The sequence below is a fragment of the Mirounga angustirostris genome, unplaced genomic scaffold, assembly GCF_029215605.1.
Source record: "Mirounga angustirostris isolate CCGP_5_RB_7025 unplaced genomic scaffold, mMirAng1.0.hap1 SCAF_3, whole genome shotgun sequence".
NCBI lineage: Eukaryota > Metazoa > Chordata > Mammalia > Carnivora > Phocidae > Mirounga > Mirounga angustirostris.
The window spans coordinates 151,151,331-151,161,844 of record NW_026991711.1 but is presented as its reverse complement, the minus strand read 5'-3'; the positions used below and the strand labels follow the sequence as shown (position 1 = coordinate 151,161,844).

Genomic DNA, 10,514 nt, shown 5'->3' with positions numbered 1-10,514 from the left:
AATAAAACAATTTTTTTTTAATTTAAAAACATTTTCTAGAATCACCAGTTAATATTAGTTAATCCAGAAAAAGCCATGATAACTAAAATATTCAGTGACTGAGATAGTCTATTTCATTATTATGTCTTCTAGATAAACTTCTAAGTATTGTAGCTCTCTGAGCTTAAGCCCGCTTTATTGAAATCTTGGTAAAATAAACATTTGCCCTTTCCTATGGTGCGTGGGTAGTTCAGAGCTGACACAGCGGACTTAATTTCGTGGCCGAACTCCTGAAATCAGTCCTGCCTAACAGACACTTCTGACCCAGGCTGTATGGTGGTGAGCATGTGTGTGATGCAGGCCTCGGGTGACACATCCTCAGGCTGCGCTCTCTGGTAGCTCAGGCTGACGTTAGAACTCCAGGTGCGCTAACCCACACTTGCGGAAAGGAGAAACCATGGTGCCGCTTGTTTTTTGTTTTGTTTTTGTTTTTGTTTTTTCACATTTCCCAGGGACGATTTTGGCAACATCTCCTCCAGTGGGGAAAGCGCTGCTCGCAAGGTTGGCCCTTGCCACAAATCTTCTTTCCTTCTTTCCTTCTGGGGCGCTTATGCCAAAAAGGCTCAGGATAAAAGACACTTTCAGTACTTAGTGTGTTTTTGTCGCTTTGGTCAAGGAATGGAAACGTAGACGAGAGAAACCGCTAAGTGAGACGGTAAGTGCTCTAAGTGCTGAGTGTGCTTGCGGGTGGCGGGAAGGGCCCCGAGGGGCGGAGAAGAGAGGGTGGCTGACCCGAGAGAGGAGGCAGGGAGAGCTCCAGAGGAGGAGTTCTTCAAGGTTGAGGAAAAGGAGGAGAAATGGTACAGGGACAGAGCACTGGGAGAGAAAAGGAATAGCTGCCAAGCTTTACCTGATACTCTTGGGTCTCCTTGAGAAGACATGCTCTGTGAGGATCCGGCATCAGAAATGAGGGAGAGGGCTCAGGAGAGAGGGCAAGGACCAGCTGGAGCTCAAAGGCTGAGTGCTGATGAGGAAGGAGGGTTACAGGACAACCAGGAAGGATATGAATGGCCTTGCAGTGGTTACCAGGACACTAGGACTTAGTAAAAATGGTTCAGAAGCAGGAGGCGACCCATATTCCACACTTCAGAAAAAGATTAGAAAATGACCAAAACAGAGTATGTACAAAAGTAAATATAATGCAAAGGGAAATCCCAACAAATTATGATAATTTATGTTTGCTATTACCCAAAAGCGTATGACCAAGGAAACGAATTGCCAGGGCTTGTCTTAGGGCTCGGAAAGAGCCCTTACAAGAGAAAGGCTTAAGGCTTCAGGCTTCATTAGCCTCATGGCAAATCTGTCTCTGGCCATAAGACTGTAAATGCCACTAAAGTAAACACGGCACTGGATTGTATTTCAGTTAGTGTCTGAAAGGAGATATCTGGAAGGTGATGGATGCCTTTACAATATCGGCTTCAAAATATTCAGAATGTACTCAGAACAGCTCTAACTTCTGATTTTTTATAAAATTTAAATAAGACCATGCATATGGAGGTGTTTAAAAAACTTGTAAAGTTCTTCCCCAATGTTAGGTATTTATTTTCTTACTTTCTGAAAAACCCATTATATCCCATTCATCAAATTTATCTAGGACTTCAATGAGCCTGTTTATTTTTACCCTAATAAGCTCCTTAGAATTTTGTTTTATAATTACTATGAAGTATTACCTCTCATTTTTCCTAAAATGTTGTTCTCTCAGCTTCTATGATTCATATTTGAGAAAATAATATTGTTTCACTCCCCATTTCAAAATGATTTACACTTTCATCATCTCTCCAGACTAAAGTTCTAATCTTTGCTTTCATCTTCTTTTGGTAAGTCCTCCATTCCTTTGACAATTTACTGTTCTCAACTTTGTGCTTTCTCAAGACTAATCCCTGTGTTTTTTCAAGGTGTCTGGCCAGAACTGAAACAAATGTTGAATGGAAAAAGTATTATAAATCATTTGTGTGTGTGTGTGTGTGTGTGTGTGTGTGAGTGTGTTCCAGTTCTCTTGCTATATATGCCTAGCGGTTGGTTAATTGTTGGCAATAATTGGCAGATTTGTTTTCAGTTTGGTATCTCCTTTAGATTCCTTTCAACAGTAGTTAGTTGGGATCATAGGAGAAATTTGATCAGGATAATCCAAGATGCAGAGGAAATTTGGAATAGTGAACCTAGTACTAGGGAGAACTGATGAATAAAGCATATGGAAATTAAGAACTGGGACTACAATCTGAAAGAAGCATTTGAGAGACCACTGCTGGGCAAGTATGGTCACAGAACAGGGAGCACTGGTAACTGACAAGATAAGAGGTTATGATCCTGGAGGACAAGCAGGAAGTTAGGGCACCAAGTTGATATAATGGAGGCAGAGCTGTACCTTGTAATTAGGTCAAAGTTTTTCATTTGATGAGTGGCCAGTGTGGGATGGAGTAGGAGGCCAGGATGATCAAATAGAAAGAACTTGTGGGGTAGAGATTAGAGAAGTAGTTCCCAGCTCTGTCTTCATACTACAATCACCATGACACTTTTTTTTTTTTAAAGGTTATTTATTTATTTATTTGAAAGAGAGAGAGAGCGTGAGGGAGAGGGAGAAGGAGAGAGAATCCACACTGAGCGCAGAGCCTGACTCTGGGCTTGATCGTGAGATCCTGACTTGAGCCAAAACAGAGACGTCCGCTTAACGGACTGAGCCACCCAGGCGCCCCCACCTCGACACTTTTAAAACATGTCAATGCCAATTGAATAAGAATAAGCCAAATGAATTAGAATCTGAAAGTGGACCTAGGCGTTGGCTGGTTTTGAAAAATTATCAGGTGATTCCAGCATGTGTTCAGAATTGAGAACTATGGGTTGGAGCATTGGTTCTGAATTGGAGAAGTTTTTATAATCCTGCTGGTGCAGGTGGCCTTACTCCTTACCAATTAAATTAGAACATTTGGGAGTGAGATCCAGGCATCAGCAGTTTTTGAAATTCCCTCAGTGCTTCCAATGAGCCACCAAATTTAGGAACTGTTGGATTAGAGGGATCGTATCCTGTGATCTACTGGGCGTTACAGATAACAATGAAATTATGTTGTGTGATATGCCTTGTGTATTAAAATCATACTTGCAGGCTTGAAGTTTAAGGCACAGAACAGAATCCAGATACCGCAGTTTCTCTTTGTTCTGATGCCTCAGTACAGCCTTCTAATTTAATGGAATTAGAGTAACAAAATTTTGAAAACTAGAGGAGACCTTAGGAAAGATGCAACCCAGATCCCTCCTCTTCTACATGAGAAATAAGAGGCCCAGAAAGGATAATAAAATTGTCTGTGGTCACTTGGGTAGTTAATGTCAGAGTGGGATCCCCTGACTTAAATATTTTTCAATCTTCTTCCACGATGCCGGCTACATTAAAACACTTAGTTCTGAAATGCCAAATGCTAGAAGGGATATGATTTAATTTACAAAGTGTAGAAAGTAGATGAACAGAGTTGATGTGAACCTGTCTGTAAAACTCTAGAACACTAGAAGTAAAAGCTACCCTTGAAGCATAAAAAAAATTATTTTAAAACAAGTAAATTAGGTTTAAAAAAACCTAATCCCCAACATGGCGTTTGTAAAGTTACTGGCCATGAGAATCCTTCTAGCCATGGAGACAGTCATTGGATAGCCACTCTTTATTTAGGAAGGCTAGAATTTTGGGGGACTTTAGACCTGGAAACCCAAATACTTGTGTTTCCTAAGGTCATCTGCTCAACTGTAAAAGAAAGTTTTGCAATCAGTATCTAGACCCTCAATCATGAGGCTTTCATGTGTTTTCATATCCTCTGAGTTGGTTAGTCCAATTCCTGACCTACTCCAATTTTGGAGAAATCAGAACAAAAGTAGATCTCTTTGGGGGATAAAGTTAACTGCATCTGATTATACTCTATTTGTTAAATGTGTACACTTCCTTGTGTATTGTGGACTTAAGTTCCAGTATACAGTCTTTGCAAAAAAATATAGTGGGCATTCCCCCTCTCCCCTCAGGTGATATCTTTGGTGATATCTTTGGTTGGTGCTCTGTGTCCAGCTTTCCTGGCCCGTATCTTTGACAGTGGCTATGGTGAAAACACTGGAGCATGCTGCTCAAGCCTAAAAGTGACTTGAAGGGGGGAACGTGAATACCTTAGGTCACAGAACTGGGATTCAGAAAGGTCTCCATGGACTGAAATGAAGGGCCAAAATCTAAGCAGATACAGTTCAGCGGGGAGAGAAGACCGGACTTGCCTGTGCAAGGTACACGAGGGAAGAGTACTCTTTCCCTTACAGCACTTGAAAGCTTGCTATTGAAGAGGGTGTTTATGCTTAAGGCCCACAGACCATCATGCTCCTGAGGGGCTCTACCATGGCCCAGAAATGGCCTGTAGCCTTTATTAAATGCTCGAAATAGGAAAAAACAGATTAGACCTAAAGGTTTTAACTGGGAAAAATAAAAGGAAGCCAGAAACAGATTTTATCTCCACATGAGAAAGAAATTTCTCAGTTAAAGCTATCCAATGATGGAATGAGCTATCCTGAGAAGTTTCAACTTTCCAGAACATTGGGCAAGAATATCAGAGAGGGGATTTAAGCAACAGATGGATAGTTGAAATATGTTATTATGATTCTTCAAAACAAACAACTGCGTACATGGAGAGAATGCCTGGATACAACTCACCTGAAAGCTAGTGAGGTCAGGGGACCTGGGAGCTGGTGGGGTCAGGGGACCTGGGAGCTGGTGGGGTCAGGAGACCTGGGAGCACTGAGGCACTGGACCGCACGGGCTATGGTGGGAATTGTGACTAATGGGGCTGCCTTCTCTAGGCAGATCCTGAGTCACAGATTGTTCCCCCCAAAAGGTACTCTGATGGGTTTTTTTTTGCCTTTGAGGGAGGACTAGTGGGAGGACATACTCTACAATGAGTTCACTTAGGGTGTCTGATAGACAAGATACCCACAAACTGTTACTTTGGGGGAGTAGATAGAGAAATAAAGTATGAGGGTGTAGTAGTTCTGAGCATGGACTGTGAAGTTAGGCTGACTGAATTTCACTTCTGCCTCTGTATTTACTAGCTGTGTATGACTTTGGAGAAGTCATATAGCCACTCTGTGCTTCCTTTCCTCACGTCTAAAATGAAAATAACAGTCATACCTCCATGTAGGTTGGAGAATCAAATAAACACAAAAGTCATGTAAATAATTAAAAATGGTAATCAAAAATGTTAGCTATATTATTGTTGTTGTTTCTAGGTACTGGTTGAAGATATTTGAATTTTATTATAAACTGTCATTTATTCACTGTGTGATGTAGGGAAAATTCCTTACTTCTCTGGCTTAATGTTTCCTACCTATAAAATAGTGACTACTTTTCTACTAGACAAAGACAATATCGCATTTAATATTGCCCTTAAGAACTAAAAGAGTTGAGGTGCCTGGGTGGCTCAGTCGGTGAAACATCTGCCTTTGGCTCAGGTCATGATCCCAGGGTCCCAGGATGGAGCCCTGTGTCAGGCTCCCTGCTCAGCGGGGAGTCTGCTTCTCCCTCTGCCCCTCCCCCTGCTCATGTTCTCTTTCTCTCTCTCTCTCAAATAAATAAATAAAATCTTAAAAAAAAAACTGAAAGAGTCAAAGTACCCTGAAAGGTCTTACTAAGGTAGCAGAGTACAACAATTATTTTACAAATTTATGTTTGTCTTAGAGCATTAATTCTTAATTTGGAGGCAATGCTTTAGATTAGGTTTTGAAATCCCCGCAAGGTATACTGATTTTCGCCCTCAGCAAGCGTTGTTAGAGCCTCACTCAGGTTCTGAGGGGGCTGTCTCTAGAACTCAACCCAGGACTTTTAATTCGGAATATGTGAGAGAGAAGTTTTTTGGATTTGTAGATTTCCAGCGCTTCCCAGCAATTCCTGACTTGGCTCCCAGCCAGAGCTGGGATTCCTAGACCCAGAGAGGAGCTCAGCCTCTGCAGCAGTCAGAGCCCTTGAGGCTTCCTAACATGACTGACTTTTATGGCTGGAATGTTTTTGCAAAAGGGAGTGCCTATTGCAAAATTGGCTAGGGAGGTTCGCCATGCTTTATAGTCTATTTATAAAGTGTGGTTGTTTTTTTGTGTGTGTGTGTCTTAAAGTGAAGGCTTGTATATATTTATTTATGTATAAGAATGCATAATCTTTAATTAATAACTGATGAAGCCTCATATAAAAGGTAATAGGTTTTTGCTTTTAAATTTAGCTTCAAATGCTAAATTAGCAGTGGAGTCAGCACTCATCAGGACAGCCTCATTGTTTTAGATTCTACTACTTTGAGGTTCTTGATAATTGAGTGGACCAATGTGTACATTTGCTCAGTCATCTTCTTTATAACATAAATTAATAGCATACCCAAACATTTAAAGATTTAAAAGAACAGCTCTTAAGCACCTTTAAGTATTTTATAAGCAACTACTGAAATGCTCATTATAAATTAATCTTATCTATTCATCACATTTTTCTTGAGAGGAATTAGAGACTTAAGAAGTTGACAAGGCCAACCTTCAACTCAGTTCTAGGCATTCTTTGAAAAAATGATTTTATCAGGTTTTTATCTTCAGCCCAGGCTTCTGGTTTTGCTTTTTTTTTTTTTTTTTTCCCCTCCTTCCTCACCCATCATGTTCTGCTTGGCTGTTCTTTTAATTTATTACTCATGCAAAGTATAAGATAGCTAGTTTACACTGATTTGCAGATGTCAGATTTTCCTCAGGCAGTTTAACTTCTTTTGGAGTGTCATGGAAATCTGCTTCTTATTTGTTGGGTTAAAAGTAAAATAATCAAGAAGGAAATAGCCCTTCATATGACTTTCCTTCATTACTAGAAAACCTCTCCGGGACAACCCTCCGAAATTACCCCAGGAGCTAGACAAGAAAGAACTTCATAGTCCTGAACTCCATCCCCTTCTCTCTCAACCCATAAGCTCACTGCACCTCTACTTCCTCTGATGAATATACCATTCCTCCTCAGAAGGGCTCCACAGTGTAAAATTTTGCTCTTTGAACTTTTCCTTTCCCAGAGTGAATGAACTACTTTGAGACCATTTCTCATCTTTTATTTAAGAACAGAGGAGCTATGACTTTGGTCAAACTCTTATATACAAACTGTTTTCCATGTTGAAGAAATTTGAATTTAGGATTAAAGTCCAGTCTTCAGGTAATTATAAATTCAGGGAGCATGAGTCCCTCCTCTTCCCTTGCACACCTGAACACCTGGCCATATGGACTCTCTCGCGTTCCCTGATCGCTGTCCGCCAGGTCATCTCCCCAGGCCTGTGCCTGCGCTGGCAGGCCTCCCCCCACCTCACAGAAGCAGCTCCACATGTGAGAGATCTTCAAGCCTTTTCTTTCAGGACTCAGCTCAGCCTCGCCTCCCCTGCGAAACAGTCCTGCATGCTGACCTCCGCACTCTGTGGTAGGTGCTCTGCTCACGGCCACTTACTTCTATTCTTATAAAGCCATCTGGCCTCATGCAGGTGCACCTGGCTGGCTCAGTTGGTGGAGCACTCGACTCTTGATCTCGAGGTTGTTGAGTTTGAGCCCCATGTCCAGTGTAGAGATTATTTACAAATAAAATCTTTTTTTATTTTTTTAAAGATTTTATTTATTTATTTGACACAGAGAGAGAGATAGCGAGAGCAGGAACACAAGCAGGGGGAATGGGAGAGGGAGAAGCAGGCTTCCCGCCGAGCAGGGAGCCCGATGCGGGGCTCGATCCCAGGACCCTGGGATCATGACCTGAGCCGAAGGCAGACGCTTAACGACTGAGCCACCCAGGCGCCCCAAATAAAATCTTTTTTTAAAAAAGATTTTATTTATTTTAGAGCGAGAAAGAGAGAGAGTGCACATAGGGGGAGGGGTAGAGGGAGGGAGGAAAGAGAGAGGTAGACTCCCTGCTGAGCACAGAGCCCAACTTGGGCCTTGATCTCAAGATCCTGAGATCATGACCTGAGCTGAAACCAAGAATAAGACATTTAACTGACTGAGCCACCCAGGTGCCCCACAAATAAAATCTTTAAAAAAGTGAATAAATAAAGTCATCTTGCTTCATGCAGAATCTCTTTACCTGATTGGATCCTTCACCCCCATGTGAGCTCCTCCAGAGCAGAGTGCATTTCTGGATCATTGCATCTAGCACAGGGCATGCCGAGATATAACATGTCCTCAATATACAGTTGTAACATGAATAAGTGTGTGGCATAACTGAGAGAATTATAAGCATCAGACCATTCTATAAAAAATAGAATTAGCGAAGATTCTAGAAACTACAAATTTAGAGAGGTCATTTTTAGACAATGACACTGAAATAAAAGGGAAAGTTAAGATTATTTCAAGTAAGGTCAACATACAGTAAAGTTCTATTTAACAATTATATATGTCAATAAATAACTTAGATGCCTAGTCAGAATTAACACAAAATACAAATAGAAAAAAATTGTTTAAGCAGAGGTGGTTTTTTTACTTTTAAGTAGACAGAATATCTCGTAGTAGCCTCAAAAAATGTTGCCTAGTAGAGATTTTTCTTCCTTTTCACTCAGCTATGTGACAGGAACTGTCATGGCTCTTGAAAACAGTTCTTTTTGAAACACTACCTCTGGTCTGAAGCAAAAGAAAGCGTTCTAGACTGACACGGGTGAACTAAATTTTTATTTTCAGAAAGGTCATGGGAATAAAATTAATTTATACTTTAAAAGAAAAATAAAATAAATATGAAATTAGAATTGACCCTTGAATATTGTGGAGGTTAGGGGCCCAGACACCTGCACCATCAAAAATCTGTAAATAACTTTTGAGTCCCCCAGAACTTAACTACTAATACCCTACTGCTGGCCAGATGCCTTACGCATAACATAGAGTCAATTAACACATATTTTGATTGTTATATGTATTATATACTGTATATTATGTACTGTATTCCTACAATAAAGTAAGCTAGAGAAAAGAAAATCATAAGAAAGAGAAAAAGCATTTACAGTACTCTACTGTATTTACTGAAAAAATTTACATATAAGTGGACCCATGCAGTTCAAACCTGTATTGTTCAAGGGTCAACTGCATAGTAAAACACTAAGTAATTATGACTGAGACTGATTAGAATTACTGAACTACTTGAATCAATGACATATTTAATCATTAGGTTGTATACCTGAAACTAATGTAACATATAATAACTTTACTTCAGTACATAAACATTTTAAAATGAAATTTAAAAAATATTTAAATAGGAATGCAATTGTATTGCTTTCAAATAGAGACAGGACCTGGATCTAGGTTAATGTGTGTTCTAGTGGAGCGCCTGCTTTAAGGAATATAGAGAGATAATCAGCAACTCTGTGAGTTAGGCAATGTTGCACTGAATCACCTCACCATAGAAAACTTACCATTGGCGTCTATTTACTCCAAACTTTAATACAGTTTACACATTCAAGTAGAAAACGTCCTTAAAATTGTGTTTACTCTATTAATTGACTTCTTCAAAAATATGCAAAAGGAAAAATTTAAATTTAGCTCATTTCTGAATTACCCAAATTATCAGAGAAAGGATTGAATTAATGAGAAATTGGTCATTTTAAAAGTTAAATGTGTGTGTGGGTGGGTGGGGGGAAGGGACTTGAAGACATAACTTTCCATTTCATTCACAAATGTAAGTTTATTTAAAATGATTTTTAATCCATATGTATATATATATAGAGAGAGAGAGAGGAGTGCTAGAATATGGGATTTTTCATTCCAAAAGGAAAATTTCAAAATTAGAAGTTCTGATTAGTAACTCAGTCATAACACAAAGTGCTTCCTGACGTCATCAAGCGTTTCTGTCATAGGATCCCTTGCTTTGCAGTCCTCAGGAGTGAACGCATGCCTGTGACTGGCTTAAGAACCTGGCACTTTGACCTCCAACAAAGTGGAATAAAAATAAAATATTCTCCAACCATGTGATGTTTGGATTTGAAGATGACCCATAAATCTTTTTCAGCTGTGATTTTTATAAATGGCATAACATGAGGGGTTTGAGAAAAACAGGTGAGGAGAAAGAAAAGGAAAATGAAGGATGTTCATCCTCTGGGAAGAAGGAGGGGTAGATGTAGTGTGGAAAGGGTAATGATACAGGGAGGGCTTCACTTTTTTTTTTTTAAGATTTTATTTATTTATTTGTTTATTTGAGAGAAAGAGAGAGGAGAGAGTGAGAGGAACAAGCAAACTCTGCACTGAGTGTGGAGCCCCGAGGCGGGACTCAATCTCACGACCCTGAGATCACGACCTGAACAAAATCCAAGAGTTAGAGGTTTGATGGACTGAGCCACGCAGGTGCCCCAGGGAAGGTTTTGCTTGGTCTCACAACTTAGGGACTGCACCTGGTTTTGAAACTACTGCTGTATGTTGTGCGTAGCTGATGTCCTAGAGTGTGTCACCTCCCAACCTGGCCCATCTGCGCTTTTCATCTTCAACCTCCTCTTACA

At 40.2% G+C, this 10,514-nt stretch overlaps 1 long non-coding RNA gene across 1 annotated transcript in view; it reads left to right on the top strand.

The window, feature by feature from the left end:
* The window catches only part of LOC135363904 (uncharacterized), a 218,418-nt gene continuing 207,904 nt past the window's right edge, over positions 1-10,514 (top strand). The window contains exon 1 of the long non-coding RNA XR_010410246.1: positions 1-694. This is a non-coding gene — a long non-coding RNA (uncharacterized LOC135363904). The remainder of the gene's footprint in view (positions 695-10,514) is intronic.